This window comes from Cetorhinus maximus, chromosome 16 (genome assembly GCF_964194155.1).
Source record: "Cetorhinus maximus chromosome 16, sCetMax3.hap1.1, whole genome shotgun sequence".
NCBI classification, from domain to species: Eukaryota; Metazoa; Chordata; class Chondrichthyes; order Lamniformes; family Cetorhinidae; genus Cetorhinus; species Cetorhinus maximus.
Genome location: NC_135894.1, coordinates 71,701,846 through 71,726,177, shown reverse-complemented (window position 1 = coordinate 71,726,177; position 24,332 = coordinate 71,701,846). Strand labels below are relative to the sequence as shown.

The window sequence follows — 24,332 nt, the reverse complement described above, 5'->3', positions numbered from 1 at the left end:
ATGCCTTGAATATTCTCCAGCCATGTGTTTTTGCTCTCTGCATTAAACTTTTCCTCCCATTGGCAGGGAAGAGTATCTCCCAACGAGTCCTTGCAGCCTGCAGTATCAGGTCTAGGGAAGTATCTGTGAACTGAGGCACAACCTTGCCTTAATGGGAATTCATTAGCTGCTTCCTCTGTTCTACCTTCACAATCCTTTAACTGTCACCTTCGTAGTGTCCCTTTAAATGACAACGACTCAGGTGGATTGTCATTTATGTGGCTAGGTTGGAAAGGCACAGACAGGTGCATTGCAGATACAGGCTTTCCATGTGCTATCATACTACCTCACCTCCATCAAGCTACCACATTAAAACTCCCCGCTGATAGTAATATGATATACAATATATATAATATAATATGATAAAACTCCTGCAGATAGTAAATTGTTCTTGTATGTTTTTGAAAGTTTTTAGTTGTCTTGACAGTATTGTTATTCACATGCCTGTTTAGAGTTGGGAGGCAAAGCTGTTTTGACACACAATGCGAATTCAGAAAATAATTTTGGGATACAATATATAGGCTAGAGATGTGATATATTAAGCGTAATGTTCTCAGGAGGAAAAAGGTGGCCTAGGACCTAGGGTCCCAAAATGGTAGAAAATTAACTAGAAAGGACTTTGGTGTCTTTTTGTCTAACAATTCTTATGTTCCCCTGAAAGGACTTAACTGTTTCTGACCATGATGGACAGCGCCACTAGTCTCATACTTCATGGGTCAAGAATGCTTGCATGTTTCACACACCTACCCTGCCACTCACTCATTAACTTCTCAAGGACCAATACAACAAATGCCAAACATAACCTGGTTTCAATATCCCCTTCTGCTTTTTTTCAATTGTTCTTTGACTTTCCCTTTTCTGTCATTTTTTCCCTCCTCTTGTTCACTCTCCTTGCCTTCTTTATTTCTCTCTTTGTATCTAATTTGACACTAATTCACTGTATTTCCTTCTCTGTTGTTCACTCTGTTTATTCTTCTAATCTTTTCTTTCATTGTTTAAGAATATAAACCATTGAGCTTGATGTTCACGGGCTCCTTGATTCTTCATTGACATTGCTGTGCTGTTTTTACTTTGCCATTCCAGAAATTTGTGATGCTAGTATAGTGTGATTTGATGGGTGAGGTTAAAAGTGTTGCTGGCTGTGAGAAGTGCCATTGCAGTAACTTATTTACCACAATATATAGCCCTATCCCAGTCACAGTTGCAGATTTCTACTGTCAGAGAAGACTTGGCCTGGATTTTGCGGTCAATGCTAAATGAATGGTGCCAGTCGTTCATTACATTCAAACTTGTCTACAGCCTTTCTGTGGGCTTTTGCACTGGAACGTGTCTTAATTAGAAGTTCAGATTAGTGCAGTGCCCTACAGGGGATCTTGAACCTGTGTGAACAAGGCAAGCAACTGTTTATCTCCTTAACCAACGAGACTGAAGAATCCTTACAGAGAAATATGGGACAGAACTTTCCCAATCTAGCAGACCTGGGTCTAGAGGTGGGAGCAAAATGAGAAAACAGTACATTGAGTTGGTTCCCTGATGTGTTCCGTCTCAGTGATCTTGCCAGAGTGGGAGGTCAAACAAGCACTGGCTACCCACCCAGGAGTGATGGGCAGACAATTTGGGTAATTAAGTACTCACTTGAATGCAAACTGGTGAAGCTGCCAGCATCTTCAAGATGTCGGATAGGTCCCCACCAATGGTGAAGACGAGTAGATGCCTCAATGTGACCTCTCAGCAGCAGGCTGGCACGCCATCGCCACCGTCTCTAAACTAAATTAACCCCCCCATCCTGGAGCTCCAACCAAAAGCAGTCCTGTGGAAAGGTTCCCCCTCCACAATGATGCCTTGACAGCCGAGTTGCCATTCTTTATTTTCAATTTTGCTGAACTGTCCAGAGAGCACCTGCATTTTGACATGATCTTTCACTCCCCTACCTGCATCACCCAGTGGGGCTGTTGGCCGTCGCCTGTCGACAGCTTCGGGTCTTCTGACTGGGTCTCCTGCCTCCTGCCCACTGTCCTTAATTGAATGGTGTACACAGAGGCAGCCTGTTAATTGGCTGCCCCGGTAAGATCATGCCAAGGGCACATCTCTCACCCGACTGTGCCAAGCCATGAAACTTTTCAAAGGGGATAAGATTGCGTCCACAGAGTCAGGACCAGGAAGTGTGAATTAGAATATTGAATTCAATAACAAATCATGTGCATAAAGCAAAACAAAGAGAATGCATGAAGGATAAAAGAAATAAAAAGAATAAGTTAAATTATTTTTTTCACTTTTTAAGATCTCCAGCATTGATTAAAATCTGAACAAATGAGACTCCACATTGTTACAGTTAATTTTCAGTGACAGAGAGGATGTTTGGCAGTAATTAAGATTTACCATGCTGTTAAAATACACTTGGACTGGAATGGACAAATCCAAGTTTTTCTGGCATGTTTATTGGTATCACCTAAGCACCCCAACTTTATTCCATTGCTTCATATTGGAACTTTATATCCAGCTCAACCTGCTCCACCCCCCTGAAACAGTATAAATTTAATCACATTTTTACCTCTCTTTAGCTCTGAAGAAGAGTCATCCGGACTCGAAACTTTAACTCTGTTTCTCTCTTCACAGATGCTGTCAGACCTGCTGAGATTTTTCAGCATGTTCTGTTTTTGTTTCGGATTTCTAGCATCCGCAGTATTTTGCTTTTATTCCATTGCGTGTGTTTCAATCCCTAGTCTCTTGGCGAGATACGGTTACAGTGAAACTTCTGGAGGACAGGGCAACTCGGACAGCAGCTTCCTTATTTCCATATTTCCACATTTAACTGTGCATTTGCAGGTGCTGGATGTGGCTGTTTGAGCGCTGATAGTCTTCTTATTTTTACTGGAGAGTCAGGGCCATTGTCCCTTTATGGCAATTGTTTAGCTGTGAGTATAAGAATTATGAGAATATCTAAACTTTAATGATTAGAATAGATGTAGATTACAACTCAGTTTCATTTGGTTGGCTTAAGACAAGTTAGTATATGTTGTAAAAACAAAAAACTACTGCGGATGCTGGAAATCCAAAACAAAAACAGAATTACCTGGAAAAGCTCAGCAGGTCTGGCAACATCGGTGGAGAAGAAAAGAATTGACGTTTCGAGTCCAAATGACCCTTCAACAGTTCTGTTGAAGGGTCATGTGGACTCGAAACGTCAACTCTTTTCTTCTCCACCGATGTTGCCAGACCTGCTGAGCTTTTCCAGGTAATTCTGTTAGTATATGTTGTATTCTGTATACTTAACTTGCATTGATATGATCCTAGAATGTACAGAGCATATATGCAGCATGGAGTGAAGCAAAGCCCACTGACTCCAATTAGAGTCATGTAATTCAATTCCAGAAGCCTGATCTTTCATTTTGTAGGTTGCTATAATTTCACAGAATCATAAAATGGTACAACACAGGAGGCAATTCAGCCTATCATGTCTGTGCTGGCTCTTTGTGAGAGTAACTCGGCTAATCTCACTCCCTGTAAACTCATTGTTCTATTAATTAATAACATTGCTACCTCGTGCTTTCCATTGATCAAGTTGCTTTACTTCAAAATTTGGAGTGCAAATGTGCATGTATAGATGAGGGAAATTTTGGCGTGCATAACACTATTAGGTCTAGCGGATTTTAAAGTACTGTCAGCATCTGCGGAGAGGAGCACAGTTAACGTTTTGAGTCCGTATGACTCTTCAACAGAACTAAGGAAAAATAGAAAAGAGGTGAAATATAAGCTGGTTTAAGGAGGGGGGGGTAGAGCTGGATATCCACCCCTCCCCTCTTAAACTAGCTTATATTTCACCTCTTTTCTATTTTTACTTAGTTCTGTTGAAGAGTCATACGGACTCGAAACGTTAACTGTGTTCCTCTCTGCAGATGCTGTCAGACCTGCTGAGTTTTTCCAGGTATTTTTGTTTTTGTTTTGGATTTCCAGCATCCGCAGTTTTTTGCTTTTATTTTAAAGTACTGTGTTGGCTTTAGGTGCTATGCTGGAACAAATACAGCACTACTGTAGGCTTGAACTAACTTGATGATGTGGTACACTTGAGTCAGAAGCAAAATACTGTGAATGCTGGAAGTCTGAAATATAAACCGAAAATGTTGGAAATACTCAGCAGGTTTCACAGCATCTGTGGAGTGAGAAACAGAGTTAATAGGCTGAATTTTCCTGGCCCTCTCCTCCATTTTGCTCATGGCAGAGTGCCCCCCAACTTTACGCGGAGGCCTCCAGATTAATGGAGGTGCCCTCCTCGCAGCAGGCCATCAGGCCATAGGAGTCAGAAACCCCATGTTGTAAAGAGGGGGCTGCAATAATGAGGCTGAGAATGACCCATCAGAGGGCTTGCCCCTCCACCGCAATTCATCTGCTGGGCTCGATCCAATTTTTTTGATTGTTGTGCAAGCCAGTATGGGCAGCTCCACGTTGAAGCACCCTCTTGGTCCCTGAGCTACCTCAGCAGTGCCCACCGCTCTGTGTGTTAGCCAAGTTTTCAGAGCTGCCGGCACTCCAGGAAGATTGCTCTGCTGGTCTCATTGCCGGCAGGTGCAGGCTTGGGATCCCCATTTGATCCCAACGTCTGTGTCCCAAAGCCTGTAGGAAAATTCTGCCCAGTGTTTCAGGTGAATGATCTTTTATCCAAACTGAAAAAGGTGAGAGCGGAACCAATTTTAAGCAAGTAGAGAGGGAGTGGGGGAAGGACACGGAAGAACAAATGAGGTAAGAAAAAACCCACAAAAACAAGAATAATGCCCTTGAGCTTACATTGGGTCTCATTGGAAAAGTGTAGGAAGTCGAGGACAGAGAGGTCCAAGTGGGAATGGGGCAGAGAGGTAAAATGACAGGTGGCTGGAAGGTCAGGTTCACACTTGTAGTGTGAGCTGAGGTGATGGACAAAGCAGTTATTTTTCGATTAATCACGACACAACCTTCCAGACTCGACATTGAGTTCAACAATTTCAGATCATGACCTCTTTCCCATTTTTTTTTTCTTTTTTTGTTTAGTTTAGTTTCTGAATGGCATTTATTGGTAGTGACTGTTTTTACATGTACAGCTCCTCTAGACCCATCTTTTGTTTTTTTACTTGTTCCATTACCACCTCCTTTTTGTTTTGCACCATTATCCCTTTTGTAATTTAATCTCTACTGCCTTCCACCCTATCACAGACATTTTTTGTTCTCTCCCCAACCCTATTTTCCTGCCTTTGTGCCTGCTTAAAATCTGTTACATCTCTACTGTTTTTTCCAGTTATGATGAAAGGGTGACCTCAAACATTGGCCCTCTTTCTCTCTCCAGGTGCTACCCGACCTGTTGAGTATTTCGAGCATTTTCTATTTACATTACACCTGAATCAGTATGTGAACTGGCTGTTCTATTAGGATTTTCAAGTTACATACAGGTTATTTGCTTTTATTGGTTTGAATAAATACAAGATGATACACTGATTAAACTGCTATGAGAGTCAGTTTGGGCTGTAAATCACAGTACAACAGGCGCAAGTGCAAAGCAACACATGGTGTCTCATGCATTATCCTATATTTATTCAACCAGTGCAAGCAATTAACTTGCCTCGTGTATGTTGTAATTTGAGCATCATTACAACATAATAGTGAATGCTGTTTGCTTTATGTGCAAAAACGCTGCAGTGCCCAATTAATTCTTTTTTAAAAAGTACTTTTGTTGCACTTGTCTAATACACTTGATGTATGCTGATGATAAACAGAAAACTCCAATAAATATGGTATCATTACAGCTCCCACAACACTATGTTGTATACCAATATGCTAATTTTCTAACACGTTCTTTGCCTTTGCATTTATTCTGTTTTGTCTGCCTCACTTTTCATTACCTTCTCAGTACCAAAGGGTGTGTATGCAAGTAATGGATATGAATGAAATACTTTTTGTTTGACTTTCCAAGTAAAATAATATTGGGGCAATGACACAATGTAAATTATCACCGATATTCTACTGATGGATGTTCACAAATCATAAGATATGGCATAGAAATTGCTTATTTTTTGAATGCTTTTAAGGAGACTAGGGCCTGAATTTCATGCTTGGCGTGTGCGTCAAGTTGGCGGAAGTGGATGTGGCCTCCACTCCCGGCTGCGGTCGCGTTGCAAACGTGATTTCACGCTGGATGGCCAATTAAGGTCACCCAGTGTGGAATGCTCCCTCTCAATGGTTGGGAAGGGCCGGGTGGGAGCCTGTCAGGCGCCGGGTCCAATGCCGACTCGGCGGGCACTTTAAAACCGGCAGAGGCAGCTCCCTGAAGGCTACCAGGGGAGAATCTTTGGAATCTGTCCAGGAGACTGGAACAACGATCTCACCACCGGCTGGAAACGTCAGCTGATTTTCTCTGGATAACTACTCCACTAACATATCAAAATGCTACCGTACCCTTGGTGAATCCCAGAGATCAATAATTTCTCCGTGTGGCTCGCACTCTGCTGCCATGCCTCTTGCTGGAAGTGTGGCAGAAATTCTATTTCTTCTTTTTGAACAATTCCTCCTTCATGTCTTTTTTTTTTAGTTGCCACATTCTCCATTTTACCACCAAAACATTACAAATCACTTTTGTACAGGCTTGTTCCTATTTGTTGGAACAGAAAATTTGAATAACTTCTCAGTTAACTCATTGCCGTAAGTTAAACTCTGGTGAAATTAAATCTTTGGTCTAACAATTCAGCCATCGGTTAATGAAGCAAAGCTAATTAAATTGCTTTTATTCTCTAAATACTTTCCCCATGAAACCTCAAATGTAGTAATCTCAAGATTACTCCCAGTTCCACGTGCTAGCAAGAGCAGAAATAAGAGGATAGACCAAATGAACACGTGGCTGGAGAGATGGTGTAGCCATGAGAGATTCAGATTCTTGAGGCACTGGGACCGGTTCTGGGGAAGGTGGGACCTGTCCAAACCGGACGGGCTGCACCCAGGCAGAGCTGGGACCAGTGTCCTTGCGGGAGCTTTTGCTAGTTCTGTAGGGAGTATTTAAACTAGTGTGGCAGGGGCATGGGATCCCAGGAGTAGGATCAGATAGGTCAGATTCAGATCAGAAAAATAGAGGTAGAACATTAGATAGGGACGTTGTGATAGACATGAAGTTACAGGAGAAGCAAAGTTTACAAGTATCCAGCAAGGGAAATTGACGGGGTTAACCTGTTTATACTTCAATGCAAGGAGTATTACAAACAAGGTAGATGAGTTAAGGACACAGGTAGACACAGGGCAGCAGGATGTCATTGCTATAACGGAGATCTGGCTAAAAGAGGGACAAAACTGGCAGCTTAATATCTCTGGTTATAGAGTCTTCAGACACAATAGAGTAGGAGATAAAAAAGGAGGGGGGGGTAGCACTAATGGTTAAAGAATCAATTCCAGTTGTGAGAAGGGATGATATACTAAATGGGTCAACAAACGAGGCTTTGTGGATTGAGCTTAGAAATAAAAAAGAGGCAGTCACACTACTGGGAGTATACTACAGACCCCCAAATAGTAAAAGGGAGATAGAAGGACAAATATGTCGGCAAATTCCTGCTTGTAAGAACAAGAGGGCAATAATAGTAGGAGACTTCAACTATCCTAATATCAACTAGGATTCAAACAATATAATGGGCACTGAGGGAGAAAAATTCATGCAGTGTGTCCAGGAAAATGTTTTCAACCAATTAGTGACAAACCCAACGAGAGGAGATGCAATTCTAGACCTAGTCTTGGGTAACGAAGACGGGCAAGTGGGTGAAGTGACAGTTGGTGACCATATCGGGGACATTGATCACAATTTAGTTGGATTTAGCATTACCATGGAAAAGGACAGAGGTAAGGTAGGAGTAAAAGTCTTGAACTGGGGGTAGGCAAATTTTGCAGAAATGAGAAGGGACTTGGCTGAGGTAGACTGGACAGCACTGCTGGAGGATAAAACAGTGGAAAACCAGTGGGAAGCACTAAAAAGCGAGATCCTAATTGTACAAAGTAGACATGTCCCCTACAAAAATAAGAGTGGCACTGCCAAATCTAGACCCCCCTGGTTGTCTAGAGGAATACAGGGGAAGATCAAACAAAAAAAGAAAGCGTACAATAGGCACAAAGAACTAAGTACTGCAGATAGCCTAGACGAATATAGGAAGTGAAGGGATGAAGTAAAATAGGAAATAAGGAAATCAAAGAGAGGGCATGAAAAAAGATTAGCAAGTAAAGTTAAAGATAACCCAAAGATGTTTTACCAAATCATTAATGCTAAAAGGCTAGTTAAGGAAAAAGTGGGAACTATCAGAGATGAAGATGGAAATTTGTGTGTAGATGCAGAGGCTGTGGGAAGGGTTTTAAATGAATATTTTGTCTCCGTGTTTACAAAGGAAAGGAGGATGTAGATATAGTAGTCCAGGAGGAACACTACGAGATATTGGACGGGGTAGTCATAAAGAGAGAGGAAGTACTTGAAGGGTTGAAATCCTTGAAAGTTGATAAGTCACCAGGGCCAGATGGATTGTTTCCGAGGCTGCTGAAGGAAGTCAGGGAGGAGATAGCAGAAGATCTGAGGATTTTCCAATCTTAACTAGATACAGGGAGGATACCGGAGGACTGGAGAAATGCAAATGTGGTTCCATTGTTTAAAAAGGGATCAAAGGAAATGCCAAACAATTATAGGCCAGTTAGTCTTACATCGGTGGTGAGCAAATTAGTAGAATCAATCCTGAGAGATAGGATTAACTGTCATGTGGAAAGGCATGGACTAGTCAGGGATGGTCAGCATGGATTTGTTAAAGGAAGGTCTTGCTTCACAAATTTGACTGAATTCTTTGAGGAAGTGACAAGAGGGCTTGATGAAGGTAATGCAGTGGATGTTGTGTACATGGATTTTAGCAAGGCATTTGACAAGGTCCCGCATGGCAGGTTGGTCAGGAAAGTAAAAACCCATGGGATTCAGGGTAATGTGGCGAACTGGATAAAAGGTTGGCTTTGTAACAGGAAACAAAGGGTAATGGTCGATGGATGCCCTTGCGAATGGAAAGTTGTCTCAAGTAGTGTTCCACAGGGCTCGGTGTTGGGACCCTTGCTGTTTGTGTTATATATTAACGATTTGGACGTGAACGTGGGGGGCACGATTGGGAAATTTGCGGAAGACACAAAGATTGGCCGAGTAGTGGATAGTGTAGAGGATAGCCATGATCTCCAAAACGATATAGATGGGTTGGTGGAGTGGGCGGTAAAGTGGCAGATGGATTTTAACGTAGAGAAGTGTGAGGTCATACATTTAGGGAGGTCAAACAGTTACAGGGATTACACAATAAATGGGAATATACTAAGAGGGGTAGATGAAGTGAGAGATCTTGGCGCACAAGTACACAGGTCCCTGAAAGCAGCAGTTCAAGTAGACAACGTTGTAAAGAAGGCAAATGGAATGCTCGTCTTCATTGGCAGAGGTATGGAATATAAAAGTAAGGATATAATATTGGAATTGTATAAAACACTGGTGAGGCCTCAACTGGAGTATTGTGTGTGGTACTGGTCACCACATTACAGGAAGGACGTACTAGCTCTGGAGAGAGTGCACAGGAGGTTTACAAGAATGTTGCCAGGCTTAGAAAAGTGTAGCTATGAGGAGAGATTGGATAGGTTGGGGTTATTTTCCTTTAGAACAAAGAAGGCTGAGAGGTGACTTGATTGAGGTGTACAAAATTATGAGGGGAATAGATAGAGTGGACAAGATAAAATTGTTTCCCTTGGTGGAGAATTCTAGAACCAGGGGACATAGATTCAAGATAAGTGGCAGAAGGTGTAGGGGGGACACGAGAAAGAACTTTTTTACGCAGAGGGTAGTGGGTGTCTGGAATTCGCTGCCCAAGTTGGTGGTAGAGGCAGAAACTTTAAACTCTTTTAAAAAGTACCTGGATCTGCACCTTAAGTGCTGTAAGCTGCAGGGCTGTTGGCCAGGTGCAGGAAGGTGGGATTAGAAAGGGCACCTGGGTGTCCTCGGGCTGGCATGGACAAGGTGGACCGAATGGCCTCCTTCTGTGCTGTAACTTTTCTATGGTTCTATGAAGTTTAAGGATGAATAAAATGTTGGGTTTGGTTCCCCCTGTTTATGTTAGGCATGGGGGCCTTCTGTTCTGCCATTTTTTGTTAATCTGTTCACTGGTGTGACCATTAACACCATATGTTCTTATGTTCATTTGATGTGAATGCTAACATGATATAAATTTTGCTTTTTCCTTAATGGCCTGAGTATGCTTCACTTGTTTTGTAGGTGTATGGCATGCCAGTATCTAATGCTGGACGTGAGTGGCTCTAAACGTTTTTGCACAGGCACTGAGTGGACTTTGGGTTCAAAGGGAAGGGTTCAAACATCCGGGATGGAGATGGCACCCCTGGCATGAGGCGGAAGCAGATCGTTGGCAACCTAGCTGAAGGAGTGTTGGATGAAGGCATTTCTGGTGTCCCTGCCTCAGTGAAGGGACAGAGGTCTGCCTCCACGCCCGCCCCATGCTCCTCACCGGGCTCCTCTGCTGACTCGCCACTGGATTCATCCTCTGTGGCCTGTGGAGCTGCCTCAAGATCCTCTTCCTCCAGTGGGTTCCCCCTTGCCAGTGCCAGATTGTGGAGAGTGCAGCATGCAATCACACTCAGTGACACCTGCTCTAGGAGGTATTGTAGTGCCCCCCCCTGGACGCCCAAGCATTGGAGGTGCATCTTCAGAAGACCTATGGCCCTCTTCTTTCACAGCCCTTATGGAGGCATGACTCCTGTTATAACGCTGTTCTGCCCCTGTTCTTGGCTCGTGGAGAGGCGTCATAAGCCACCTTTTCAAAGGATAGCCCTTGTCACTCATCAGCCACCCATCCAGTCGAGCTGGAGCACTGAAGAGCCTCGGCACCTGGGAGTGTCTGAGAATGTAAGCGCCATGGGAGCTGCCAAGGGCACCTTGCACAGACTTGCAGGATCTGCGTCTCGTGGTCACAAACTATCTGTACATTCAGCGAGTGGAAGCCCTTCCTGTTGATGAAGGCACTGGGCTGATCCACTGGCGCTTTGTGTGCCGTCGATTGCACCCTGGATGCGGGGAAACCCAGCAATCACTGCAAAGCCTCTGGCTCAATCAGCCTGGCCCTGTGCCCCTTGTTCCTGTGCCTCCCGTCCCACAGGTCGCTCCCCTGGAAGTTGCATAGGGACACCTGGTCTCCTCTCCTTTCTGTCCCTCTCTTCCTCCTCAGAAGAGGTGCCACCAGTGGAGACCACAATCCCCATTACCAGGGTAGCAGAAGGCTGTCTGGTGCCTGGAAGGGTTCACGATCAAAATCCTCCGGGGGCATTGGAGACACCAATGAGTCCTGAAATGAAGCCTAAAAATGTTAAGACTGGAGCTCAGAACAGAGATGAAGCTGTCAAATTCAAATAAGCAACAAGCAGCAAACCATCTCCTAAACTCCTCACTACTCACACCGGCAATGCTGCTGACCCTTTTTATCCCAACCTTGGATGAGGTTTTGTTAAAAGTGGGCTGCCCATTTTGCCTGTGCAATGAGTGTGAAATCGCGCGGGCAAGGTAAAATTGAGTACGATTGCCTTTTTAATGGCCTTAATTGGCACTTTAATTGGGCGTGGCTCCGACACCTGAAGATTGCTTGCGTGCGGGATGACATCAGGACGCTTGCCCGATGTCATCTTGTGCTATTTCGCGTCCATTCGGGCCGAGTGTGCGCCCGCCTGTGAGACGTAAAATTCTGGCCTAGGAATGAATAATGATCATTTTGGGAAGTTTAAGTTGTGGTCCTAAAGATGGGAGTAGTGGCCTTAAAGCTTCCTTGTTGTCCCAATTTTCATCTTCGAGGCTGGTAGTGGGAATTGGGAAAATTCCCATCTCAGCCGCCCGTCTCAGGGGAAAATGCTTGCAAGGATGGTATTTTCATTGTGGGGGGGGGTGGGTGTGGGTGTGGGTGTGGGCTGCAGCTGGGCCAGCCGACCCAGGAAAAAGTTTGGAGGCAGCCACAGGAGCTGCCGAATGCCGAGGCAGGCGTCTCAAAAGGCCCGGCTTGGTGCTGTGGGATTTTTGCCCAGTTCTAATGAGAAAATGGAAGGCCCTCTAGCCCCCACCTTCCCCCCCCCACCATAGATTCTCCATGCTCCATCCATGCCACCTCATGCCTACACCCACCTCTTATGGCCACTCATGCCCTCATGTCAAGGAATATCCCAACAATCCTACAGCCCCTCATGCCCTGCCATCCAAATTATGGCACTTCCATGGCCGGGGAAAATATTGCTTGACTGACAGCTCTGGCTCTAATCTATACTGTCAATTTCACAATGTTAATTTACAAAGATAATGAGGTTTCAAGTGCTTGCATTTTCAGCTATTGATATGTTAAAGGGTCTGGATTATTGGCCTATAATTAAATTAAGTTTTTTTAAGAAGGTGGAAAGTTATCAATGAATGGCTTTTTAAAGCATTTTTTACACATAATACTGCCACTATAGGGTTAATTGGTTCTATACAGTGTATAGTGGGTGAATTGACCTGGAAGTGCCATAGCATGAGGGGGCCATAGGGCCATACCCGTGGCATGGGGGTATCAGGAGGACCTTTTCAACTTAGCTTTCAAAAGGTCCGCTCATGCAGACAGTGTTTCACAACACGTCTAAGGTGCCGTGAACCACGACTCTTCAAAAAGCGGACCTGACTCCATGAAAATTGCGGAGGACTAGGACATGCCCCTCCCTGTAATGGAGCTGGCCAAGTTGGTGGTGCAGAATGCAGGCTCGTGATCCGAACCAGCACACACTCTTTAAAAGGCACTCCTGAGTATCGGAAACCCTGGAATGGGGTTGCGAATCCTGCAATCAAGACCCTCTTGCCATTTCTAAAGGGCCTCCAACTCATCCCAGCTCTGAAAATCCAGCCCAAATGAGACAGTTGTAGAGGCTTTGGTGCCCTTAAGGACAATTATACTGTTTTGTCAATCTTGACTACTATCCTGTGAAACCTGCTGGAAGGGTGTTCGTGTATTTGTTGGGCAAAGGCTGTTTTGAGTTCCACTGAATTGGTAGTCCATCCCCCCACCCCACCTCTTCTCCCTGTCAGTCAAATATTAGGCCAGCATTTACTGTTAAGGTTCACACCTGAATAATTGCCCTGTGGTAAAGTGCCAGAAGACAACACATGTGAAATTGTGCCCCAGTAATGGGTGAACATCTTCAGAAGAATGGTATGAGAGAAGTGACTGAGGAAAATTGGAGGAAAAAAGTTGTGAATTTATTGAAGAAGAGAACATTTATGAAATATGGAGTAAAACAATGTGGGATGTCAAACTGGATGTGAGTTACTGTATCAGAGACACTATAATCTCCTTTTGATTGTGATTGGTGGCCAATTTAGTGTGTTTATCAAAAATATTTGCTTAGTTTTGACATTTTGGTCCAGTGTACATCGTGATTGTGTCTTGGTATTGAAACTTAACATTCTTCTACCTCATGATCACATCTGAACTCTACGAGACATTTTACTGCTTTTCTATGTTTTAGTCTCTGTTTCTCTTAAATCATGATGTTTGTCCTTTCTCTTCGTAGACTCAGTAACTGCTTTCACATTTCCATATTGAATTTTTTTTGTAGTAGTAGTAATAGTAAGCTGTTCAACTTGCCAAGTCTCCCCAAGGTACAGTTAGCGTCTAGGGCAATAAACATTATCAGAACTCCTGATGAAACAATAATTGTGAAGAAAAAGAATTGCACCTAGAGACCAACTGACATTCACTTTTACAAAAGCACTGACAATTGCAAACATGAGTGGCCTGCCCGATCTCTTTCTACTGTATTACAATAGAAAAAAAATGGATTTGTCTTCAACACTTGGGGCAGAATTTTCGGGTCAGGGGGCGGCCGCGATCGATGGGCCTGGGAGTGGCCGGGGAACGGACTGCCAACCGCGATTTCTTGCTGGTTGGCCAATTAATGCAGGTGCGTGGGGGAAGCGTGGAAGGAAAGCTCCCTGAAGGCAGCGAGCTGCCTCGGAGCAGATGAATTTAAAATCAATAAAAACAGAATGTAAAATCTGGAAAAACTGTCCAAGCGACAGAATGAGGCACCTCAACATACGGATGATGAAAATTTTTTCAAAATGTTTTAATTTTTTTTTTAGTTAATCACGGAAACCTCGTCCTGCCCTTGGATGAGGTTTCCTCAAAAATGCAAAGGCCACCTGGCCGATTCGCCTACCCGCCAACCGTAATGTTGGACGGGCAGCTAAAAATCGCTGTCAGTTGCTACTTTAATGGCCTTAATAGGCCTCTTAATTGTTGGTGGGTGTGCTGCCGACTCTCGTATGCCCCCACTGACCGAAATATCACTCGGGTGTGCGATGACGTTGGGACGCATACCTGATGTCATCACGCGCTATTTCACACTCGAGTGTGTCAGGCGTGCACCTGCACGCCAAGCAGAAAATTCTGTGTCCTTGATTTTTAAAAAATTTTTTGCGAAGTAAACTCCTGAGGATAATTTGTCAAGGAAAGTAGCTTTTTAGCTAAAAAAAAAATGCATTGAATTCTCGAAATCTGAATAAAAGATAAAGGGGGCAAATGCACTTTAGGTCAACCAATGCATGAAAGAGAAAGGCAGATAATATTTTTTGGTGGGAATCTTAATTAGAATCAGTCCTCAAAGATCTCACCCACAACTGTAACCTGTTTTGCTGAAAAAAGAGACATGCCTAAGCTTTTCCCGTTCCTTGACGTATTATTTGAGAAATCTGGCTCTCTACCACAAGCCTACCTTCACTGGTCAATATATGCGTTGGGATTCTTACAGTTCCACAAGCTATAAGATTGGTATTATCAGCAGCCTTGTAAATAGGGCCCGAGCGATTTGTCCACCATGCAAGCTTGATGCTCAAAGGCACCCTGCAGGATAATATCTACCCTGATCAGATCATTTTGTGCTGTATATCACGCAAATGAACGGGCCTAAGGCTGTCGCTTTCAGCCCTGAAAAGTGCCCAATCTACCTCAGATTACCCTGGAAGGGCAAGGTTTCTCAAAAATTTGAGCAACAGATGAAGTTAGCTATTTCACGCTGCTACTATGCAGTAGCAACACAAGTGGTATTCGCCACTAACAGGATGCTGCCGTCAAGCCAAAAAGACATTCTGCCTATCACACAAATGAGTGATGTGGTATATGAATTTCAGTGCCAGTGTGACGTTAGGTATGTAGGCCGTACGTCCCGAAGACTGTAGACATTATAAAAAAGCATGTCCCAGCCGCTGTTCACAACGGGCCGGGTACAGACTGCACCCAACCAGCCCGTCCTTGCAAAATTCAAAGACAGTGTCGATCATTAGATGTGATTTGGCGATTGGACAACATTTGCTAAATAATCCTCAATGTGCTAAGAATTACGCTGACAACCAATTTAAGATTGTCAGTCAAGCTTGCAGTGTGATGCATTTGCATGTACTGGAAGCTACGTATATTAATACACATGGCCCTGTTCTTTGCAGAAGAAAGAACATGTACACACACTGTGCCTGTTTCAGGTAAATAAAATAAATGACAGCCATTCGCTGGCCCATTCCTCAGGGCAATGCCTGGACCAATCAGGATCAAGCCACCTGGATTAAATTTCAAATAATGCTTGGCAGTTAACTGTCAGTCACCATCAGTGGTGCTTTCTCCATGGCAACGCCACTTGCCACCAATCAGCATCCTCTTCACATGCAGTATAAATTGTTGTTTTTCCCCTTATATTGGTATTGTTGCGAGTGTCCTAATGGGCGCAAAACGAAAAGCTTAGCCGTATCTCTCTTTTTCAGCAACACTCGAGTTCTGTACTACCAAACGACTACTGTAGCCTGTCTTCTGCAGATGCCCTTAACTCACTAAGAATACCCTTTCGTGCTTCATTTTCAAGCAGCTTAAAAATGAAGCACGAAATACCAATTTCTGCATGGTAGGGCCTACTGAAGAAAGTTTGCTAGACTTAATCGTTCTTTGAGAAAAAAAAAGACCAGTGGCCGTAAACAAGCTGTTATCATTTATTTATCAAGAAACCTCAAAGTACAGTTAATAAATTTTTTTTTCCAAATATTAAATAGTGTTGCAGTTTTAAAATTAGTGGCTGTTTTATCATGTGATGGTAGATGCTGTCTATGTTTTCAAATTGCAAAGAGTGAGTTGCAAAAAAAGATGCAGGAATCTTTCGGTGATGTGGCTGTTTCTCCACAGGATTGGATCTGTAGTATAGAAATAATCAATTATGCACAGGGCACTTTTGCAGTGAACTTCTGTTCAGCACAGAACTGTTCTACCTTATTAGGAATGGGTTGGTTTCAGTGTTACTGACTGACTTTAGGTTCAAGTGAATAGATAGCTCAAAGTGAACCTTGATTCCAAAAGTGGTTGAAACAGTGAAAAGTTACTGTATTCCCAGCTGCTTCAAGTTCAGAGCTAAGTTGACTGCATAATACTTAATTGAAAGAGTTGCTATTCTAAACCTTTCCTTTAGTTGATCGGAATTATTTTTTACAATGCAACCAGAAATATAAATGTGCGCACAGATCAAGTTGGAGGAGCTCTATCACAAGATCTCAAGACAAGGCACAAGATCTAAGAGCTGTGAAGTTGGCCCTCCTAGACAAATTGGAAGGTTAGATTTCCATCCTGATAAAATGTCAGTTTCGTCATAAACATTGGGCGGAAACGTCCCAGATTTGCACTAAGTACGGTAGCGGGCGGGAAAAAGAACATCACACCCACTGGCTGCAATAGCGGCTTTTCATGCCGTATCATCCCAATTCCACCTCATTGATCATGCGTTCTCAGGAAACACGCTGTTTCGCAGGAGGGCAGCCTCTGATTTGCCCACCACGCCGTCTTCCTGCTGTTTCCTCATGCTGGGTGTCATATTTAAAGTGCAGCTGCGTGAACACCTCTCAGTGCTTCCAGCCCAGGACTGCTGCAAAGAAGACATGGCCCTGAAAGGCAAGAAGACTGCAGTCCCCCGATTCAGCGACGTGTCCCTGGAATGTTTTTCTGAGCGCTGTGGAGGCCCGCCGTGATGTCCTCTACCCCCGCTCTGACTGCAGGAGGGGCAGCAACATCACCAGTCCGGCATGGGAGACAGTGGCAGTGGTGGTCAGTGCCAGCATCCTGCAAAAGATGACAGCCACCCAGTGCAGGAAGAGGATGAATGATCTTCTCCGTTCTGCAGGGTAGTTCAGTCTTCTCACCTCTCTCAACTCACACTCACAAGCCCATCACACATCCACAGGGCCCTCACTCACTGCCGGTTCAAGGGACATCACCATTCACACTCTCACACTCACCTTCATTGTCCTCATCCTGTCCATGGGACCACTCACCACCCACATATGCCAGGCATCCTCCTCATCTGGCCTGGCGGGCATCCTGCATACACTCTGTCCATCTCTATTCATGCAGGACAAGCTGGCATACAACAAAAGGGAGAAGTTGCAGACTGGTGGAGGAATGCCTGAGATCACAGACTCTGAAAATTGAGCCATCCAGCTGGCCGACGGAAATCAGGACCGTTCTTGTGCTAACAGTGAGGTCAAGGGTGCTCAACCAAGTGAAGATCCAATTCTGCAACATCCATCAGACAACCATGCTGTGAACGATGTGTTCTGTTTCACAGGCTTGCTTTCTCTCCTTGCTTTTGCAGGCAAATCTGGGATACAGCTGAAGGGTCCATGACCCAGGTCCTTGACTCAAGCCCCAAAGACATCTTGGAAGAGAAATCTTCCGAAACCCTCATTGAAGACCCATCACAGCGCTCACCCACACCCTCCACCAGTGCAGAGACTTGCACCTCGGTGGGACCTAGCTCTAGAGTAGCCTTGGGATCACAATTTGGTGAGCATACCGCACTCTGATCCACTGCAGATGGCGGCAGGGTCTTCCCAGGTTTCCGGCACTCGGAGAACTGCTGGAGACCAGAAATCTGCTGAGTCCGAGTCAGATGACGAGCCTCTGGACTCGGTCATACCTCCTTTGCTGGAGCTGCGAAGCAAGCTCGGGAACATCAGGAAAGGATGTCCGTTGCACTCCTCGGATTGCAAGGCATAATGAAGGAGACCAGCCACCTTCAGACTGAGGTGATAGTGCCAGCATGCCAACACACAAAGGTCAACACTGGTAGGGTGGCAGCTTCCATGGAGACCTTGGTCCAGGACATCAGCCCTGCACTGCTGTGTGGGCTGAACTCCATCACTGACTATAGTTGCCCTCCAACAGTGTGTATGCAAAAGGGGTGTGGGGCAGCTCGATCCCACTCCAGCTTCCTCTTCTCCTCAAGGAGTCAGCCAGGGGCCCTCGGGGACCCATGAGGAGGAGGATCAGCAGGTGCACATCGTGGGGCCATCCACCCAGGTGACTCTGGGAGTTTCCGGCCCATCTGAATCCCCTCTTCCTGTGACTCCAGCAAATCCAGTTCCACAGGCCGAGGAAGGTGCCAGTGCCACATGGCGGAACCCCGAAAGCAGGCCAGGTCCCACCAGGTCTCGGTTCTCCAGAGTACATCTGTCAAGGCCATCACAGACAGAGTGTAGCAGTGAGCAGGCTGCGCCCACCTCGGCTGTGGATGTCAATGTAGCAGTAGGGTTAGGAAGGTTAAGAAGATGTTGTTGTGCACCCTGTGCATGGGTGTCAATCACTTGTACATATTGTTTACTTTATTAATAAACTCCCAAGAAGTCTCCTTGTCTATGGCTCCTTGTTCTGATAAGCAGTGTTTGTGTAACTCAGATGTGAGACCTTGGTCCCTGCACAAGATATAAACAAGTGTCTCAGTCCAGGGCCTCTTCCCTGTACTTTATACAACCTCCCCAGCGCACTGATGATGTGCCTTCTCTGTCACTGGTCACATCAGTTATGCCTGTACCTCAATGGGGCTTATCATTGCTGCCAGAATGTCGTGGGCTGGCAGCACAGAGTTCCGTCATTCTCTCTATGTGCTCCCAGCTTTGAGGTGTGGCTGGCCCCCAATCTCATCAGTATATGTGGCCGGTGATAGTGTGGTCCTGAAGGGTTCAGCTCATGAAGGATGCCATAGGATTAGGAGAAGTTAAAGTTTTCCCCGTTGCATCTTCATGATATGACCCTGTTCAGAGAGCACAAGTGAGGTGCCATCAGCCAGATAGGAGTCAAATGTTCACAGATACAATGTGAGGATCCATGATGTCCCCTCACTGCATGTCATCATCATCCTCCACAAATCTAGCAGCTATGAGGGCCTCCTGAGCGCGCCTGCCTTGTCTGGACAGTGCGATGGCCTCATCGCCATCATCCTTGCCTTCAAGGACCTCCTCACCCTCATCTCCTTCGATGTCGTCCTCCTCAGAGGAGACCCGCAGCTCTTCCATCTCCTCCTCAGCCAGCTCCTCTCCCCGTTGCAGCGCCAAATTGTGAAGGGTGCAGCAGGTGATGACGATGCGTGACACCCTCTGTGGACGGTATTGCAAGGCTGCACCAGACCAGTCCAGGCACTGGAACCTCATTTTCAACATCCCGATGGTTTAAGACCATAAGAACGTAAGACCATAAGACATAGGAGCAGAAATTAGGCCATTCGGCCCATCGAGTTTGCTCTGCCATTCAATCATGGCTGATAAGTTTCTCAACCCCATTCTCCCGCCTTCTCCCCATAACCTCTGATCCCCTTACCAATCAAGAACCTATCTATCTCGGTCTTAAATACACTCAATGACCTGGCCTCCACAGCCTTCTGTGGCAATGAATTCCATAGATTCACCACTCTCTAGCTAAAGAAGTTTCTCCTCATCTCTGTTCTAAAAGGTCTTCCCTTTATTCTGAGGCTGTGCCCTCGGGTCCTGGTCTCTCCTACTAATGGAAACATCTTCCCCATGTCCACTCTATCCAGGCCTTTCAGTATTCTGTAAGTTTCAATCAGATCCCCCCTCATCCTTCTAAACTCCATCGAGTATAGACCCAGAGTCCTCAAATGTTCCTCATATGTTAAGCCTTTCATTCCTGAGATCATTCTCGTGAACCTCCTCTGGACCCTCTCCAGGGCCAGCACATCCTTCCTGAGATACGGGGCCCAAAATTGCTCACAATATTCTAAATGTGGTCTGACCAGAGCCTTATAAAGCCTCAGCAGCACATCCCTGCTTTTATATTCTAGTCCACTCGAAATAAATGCCAACATTGCATTTGCCTTCCTAACTACCGACTCAACCTGCAAGTTAACCTTAAGAGAATCCTGGACTAGGACTCCCAAGTCCCTTTTCACTCCAGATTTCTGAATTCTCTCCCCATTTAGAAAATAGTCTATGCCTGTATTCTTCCTACCAAAGTGCATGACCTCACACTTCCCCACGTTGTATTCCATCTGCCACTTCTTTGCCCATTCTCCTAACCTGTCCAAATCCTTCTGCAGCCTCCCCGCCTCCTCAATACTACCTGTCCCTCCACCTATCTTTGTTTCATCTGCAAACTTGACCAGGATGCCCTCAGTTCCTTCACCTAGATCATTAATGTATAAAGTGAAAAGTTGTGGTCCCAACACTGACCCCTGTGGAACTCCACTAGTCACCGGCTGCCATCCTGAGAAGACCCCCTTATCCCCACTCTCTGCCTCCTGCCAGACAGCCAATCTTCTATCCATGCTAGTGCCTTGCCTCCAACAGCATGGGCTCTTATCTTACTGAGCAGCCTCCTGTGCGGCACCTTGTCAAAGGCCTTCTGGAAGTCCAAGTAGATAACATCCATTGGCTCTCCTTTGTCTAACCTACTTGTTACCTCCTCAAAGAATTCTAACAGATTTGTCAGGCATGACCTCCCCTTGATGTAACCATGCTGACTTTGCCCTATTTTACCATGCACTTCCAAGGAATCTGAAGTCTCATCCTTAATAATGGACTCTAAAATTTTACCAACGACCGAGGTCAGGCTAATCGGCCTGTAATTTCCCGTCTTTTGCCTCACTCCCTTCTTAAACAGGGGGGTTATATTTGTGATTTTCCATTCCTCTGGGACCCTCCCTGACTCCAGTGATTCCTGAAAGATCGCCACTAACGCCTCCACTATCTCTTCAGCTATCTCCTTCAGAACTCTGGGGTGTAATCCATCTGGTCCAGGTGATTTATCCACCTTCAGACCTTTCAGTTTTCCTAGCACCTTCTCCTTGGTAATGGCCACCACACTCACCTCTGCCCCCTGACTCTCTTGAACTTTGGGGATGTTACTCGTGTCTTCCACTGTGAAGACTGACGCAAAGTACCTATTCAGTTCCTCTGCCATTTCTTTGTTACCCACTACTACTTCTCCAGCGTCATTTTCCAGCGGCCCAATGTCCACTTTTGCCTCTAAGTTGCAGCATGAGCCTTGTTGCATATTCTCTCTGTTGCACCCTGATGCCGCTGCACGGGAGTTACCAGCCACGTCCTCTGCCAATAGTCCTTGTCCCTGAGGAGCCATCCCTGCAGCCCCTGTGGACCCTGGAAAACATCAGGGATCTGAGACCTACTAGGACTGCAAGAGTCGTGGACATTCCTTGGGAACCATGCACAGACCCGCAGGATGCGTTTGTGGTGGTTGCACACCTGCTGAACATTTAGCGAATGGAAGCCCTTGTGGTTGACGTAGTTGACTGCTTGTTACCACGGAGATCTGAGTGTCACGTGAGTGCAGTCGATGGCACCCTACTCCTGTGGAAAACCCGAGATCTGAGCAAATCCCAGCGCTCTTGCTTCCTGATCCTGGGAGAAATGCACAAAGTTGTGTGCCTTTGTGGAGATGGTATCTGTGACCTCATGGATGCATTTGTGGACAGAGGCTTGCGATATCCGACAGAGGTCACCTGTGAAGCCCTGAAAAGAGCCACTGCTGTAAATTTGGCCATGGGCAGTGGATGCCCTCCACGTCCCGTGGTGCCAAATCCTGCAGCAGGTGGCAGATGTGACCGACCAGTTCCCTGGATATGTGCAGTCTTCAGCGGCACTGGTTCTCAGTCATCTGCAGGAAGGATAGGCGCCGTTTATAGACCCTGGGTCTAGCTAGGCGCCGACCAGCGACGGCTCACTATGGTTCTTTGGCATGCGTGGGAGCCCCAGCTGCTCCTCCCGCTGCCCTGCCAGACTCCTCCATTGCTCTCTAATCCTTCATCTCCTCTCTCTGTAAGCCATGAGGCATACAGCTAGATCACTAGGCTCCATACCCCTGATGTACTCCCCCTGCAGGATGTAAGAGGCAGACGTTTTGGTTAGCTTCGGGTGTACTAAGAACCACTCTTTGTTAAGCCTGGAGGCCCCTTAACGCATCCCAGAGGGTGCTAGCCAGCACTTGGATAGCCAGAGTTTAGTGCGCTGCATGGCTGCCCGAAATTCCACTTGCCTCAACCCCACTTCACCTGACTGATTGGCAGCAGCTTCGCCCACTGGACTGCATGCTGTGCTCTCAGCTCAGGCACAGACATTCTCCTAAACCATGCTGCAAAACTGCACTGCTAGCTCGAACCATGGGGGAGACTGGTCCAAACCTGAATGAAGACATTACAAGGGGCTGTGAGCTCCTCCACCAGTGACTGCTCAATGTCCAGCTTCAGCAAGGAGATTGTACAATGTGCCCAGTTGTCCAATTGTTCTGCAGTCCACTAAAATGCTCATTAGTTTGCGGTCTGTGCCCGAGGGGTGAAAAGCTCTGGAGCACTTGGTGGCACTTTCAGGCTTCTGCGTTGCTTGAGTGGGCAGCCCTTGCCCCTACCCCCCCTTCCCCAACTCGCCTCAACTGCAGTGCAGCTCTTACCCTGGCACCACACTGTCAGCCAGCCGGGAAAATGCAACTTGCCTGTGCCCCTCTCCTGAATGCACAGCACCTCAACCTTGAAGTCCAAACGTTGGCCCTTGCAAGTGCTGCACACTGTTACTGTGTACTCACCTCCGAGTTCCCCTCAAAGTGCAGCTCACCAGGTGTACGCCTTACAAATGGTGTTGTGAAAGGTGCATGCCGATGTGTTTGGAATACCGACGTGGGAGGATGATTCCAGTGAACTGAGCTTATAGTGATGTGCAGATGTATTACAATGAAGTTTCCGCCGTGTGGCGGTGGGAAATGCTGCCTGCCATTGAAGGGCAGAACGGACAATTGCAAACTGGTTTAATGACGTCGTGAAACCAAATTTTGGCCTTCCCGCCATATTGTGCACCCACACCCGCCATGACGCCTGACGCCAGCAGGCACAGAAAACTCCGCCCAAAATGATGCATTGGAATTGTACACAAAAAATGTTGTTTGGATTAATTAGATGATTACGGTCACAACAAAGTTACTCTTCAAAATATTCTAGTCGAGCTTACTTTGATTACCAAAAAAGCTACTCTTCTCCAGGCAAAGTGAGAGGGTGATGGAAGGAATACAACATCGCAACTATACATAGTCAGAGTGGAACTGACTGGCAACAATCTACTTGCAGTTTAGTTCCAATAAATAATTCAGGTATTGTGCGAAAGAGATTAATTCAAGTATGTTGAGGATAGTTCATTTCACAAAGTGGCTTACACCAGGAAACCTTGTGATATCTATTTATAGAGTGGCTTATAAGTCAAATGAATGGAGAACCGGCCTTTCTGATTATGCATTTGCACTTATGTATGCTAAAGTGGCTGATAAGTTGACTGTATTGTATCCTGCTGGTGTGTAACTGCATTGGAAATTTTTTTTGCTTCTTAAAAAAAAAGCACTTAAATATACTTGTTTCTGTGTTGACACAGTTGAATTTTAATACATTATAAATTCAATTTATATTTTGCCCTGTGAAGATGAATCCTGGACATGTACTATAGCTTGCAATCACTGCAATCACACATGTGAAAATGTCTTCTGGCATCAAGCCAGAGGCCACAACTATTGTATGAATGATTGTAAGAATTTTTCTAACTAAACAGAGCCATCTGTGCAATACGTACATATATATGTATGTGTGTGTGTAGTTAGTATTGTATGACATTCCTCTGTGCTGCCATTAATGCTGGTTTTAAACTAGCACGTGGAAAATTTCATGCAAACATCATAACCCATGTGTGCGTAAGTAGTACTTTCTAGGTTTAAGTTTTTCAACAGTTTCCCTGAATGAAACTCCGCATATAATGGTTTCCATGTTTGATGCACTTGGAACTCCAATAATTTAATGATATTACACCATGTCCCCAGTTCGATATGCTACAATATAGACAGAAGGTTTTGTCATTGAAGTACGAGCTTATTAAGAAATATTTCTAAGCTTTTGACACATTATTGCCT

General features: G+C 45.4%; 1 protein-coding gene across 8 annotated transcripts in view; it reads left to right on the top strand.

The window, feature by feature from the left end:
• Window positions 1-24,332, top strand: part of bbx (BBX high mobility group box domain containing) — a 206,377-nt gene that overhangs the window by 55,896 nt on the left and 126,149 nt on the right. Inside the window, exon 1 of one of the 8 annotated variants that reach the window (XM_078560040.1) lies at window positions 6,585-6,702. The exons of the other annotated variants lie outside the window; for them this stretch is intronic. The gene's annotated coding sequence lies outside the window, so the exon portion shown is untranslated. Of the gene's footprint in view, window positions 1-6,584; window positions 6,703-24,332 lie in introns of those variants that run through there. 8 annotated transcript variants of the gene reach the window in all.